The sequence below is a fragment of the Myotis davidii genome, unplaced genomic scaffold (assembly GCF_000327345.1).
Source record: "Myotis davidii unplaced genomic scaffold, ASM32734v1 scaffold6123, whole genome shotgun sequence".
Classification (NCBI taxonomy): Eukaryota; Metazoa; Chordata; class Mammalia; order Chiroptera; family Vespertilionidae; genus Myotis; species Myotis davidii.
In genome coordinates this window covers 32,592-33,841 of record NW_006294458.1, presented here as the reverse complement: position 1 = coordinate 33,841, position 1,250 = coordinate 32,592, and the positions used below count along the sequence as shown (strand labels likewise).

The following is a 1,250-nucleotide window of genomic DNA, read 5'->3' as shown; positions in this document are numbered from 1 at the left end:
GACCAGTGACCTACACAGCTATGTTCTCATCCCGTCACAGAGCAGCCTTTAATAAAGCTGCTGTGTCTCAGCCACCTCTAATGCGATCACTTGGGGGAACAGCTCCTTCACTGTGCCACCGCTGGTTTCTTAAAGGAGCGTCAAGCCTTTTAACCATCTCACAAAACACAACACAAGGCAGTGCAATCCTCCCATAGTTATCCTATGATTTATTAAACGACATACACCAAGTGACAAGGATGGGCCTTTCGTGCCATTCCAGGAACGCTGGGCCAGGGTCTCGTCGACAGAGCAGATTCACTTCTCGGTGTCTTGGTTGGGACCTGGGTATAGGGCCCAGGAGTGACGCTACCCAAGGACAAGGATGAAGGAAGGCAGCATTGTCGTTGGAAGCACGTGCCTTTTAATCATCTACAGATCTCAACTGTAGAAAAGATACCTATGCTCTGTTAAAGGTCAGGAAAGATAATTTTTCTCTTTTGTATTCAACAGAGTGGTGCTCAAAATTAACTAAAAATAATACCCTGTCTTCATATGCTCTCTCCTTCCATAGATGGCTCCAATTTTCCTGTCAACTTGAATGCGAGATGGAAGAAGTAATGCTGGTGAATGAAATCAACACATCCTTATTTTAAGGGGTGAAACGAAGATGAGAGATGGAGTGTCACTCATTAAAGGTTTGATACTTTACTCTGTGGTCAAGTAGGGAGTTTCTATTTGTCCATCAAAACCTGTATCATTAGGGTAATAATGTAGGGCTGTCATGAAGGCCTTTTCAGCATCTGTACCCCATAAAATCTTGCTCTTTTTGGTCCATGATGTGGGCCAGGGAGCCACTAAAGCTCATCCTCTCCACACAGTGACTCAGGGCTCCAGGGCTCCTCTGGCTTGTGGATTCAGCTGGCAATGAGCACAGCTCAATGATGTAGAGGTCGGACAGAAGAGTGGTGTGAGGATGGCCTGGGAGGAGCCACTCATGGCTGTCCTTGCCTCTGGCCAGACCTGACTCACTCGGTGAGAGAGGCTCAGAAATGCAGAACAGCACAAACTCCTTGCTACTTGGCACAGAGGACAGCACACTCACCCTCTTGTTCCTTTACCTGTGCAGCCAGCCAACTCAGTCACCTTCAGGAAGAACATCCAGAAAGAATAATAAAATAAAAGTACCTCATGCCAATCCACATAGCACTTCAAAGTACTAAGAGTAAAAAAACTCACTGTCCATGCATTTCTACAGAAAGCCTACTTGC

At 46.2% G+C, this 1,250-nt stretch overlaps 1 long non-coding RNA gene across 1 annotated transcript; it reads left to right on the top strand.

Annotated features, from left to right (window-relative positions):
• The first annotated feature begins 207 nt into the window (after positions 1 to 207).
• Positions 208 to 677, top strand: LOC107183911. Its single transcript, XR_001514734.1, has 2 exons — positions 208 to 455; positions 554 to 677. It is a non-coding gene; the product is annotated as an uncharacterized LOC107183911 (long non-coding RNA).
• The last annotated feature ends 573 nt before the right edge of the window (positions 678 to 1,250 follow it).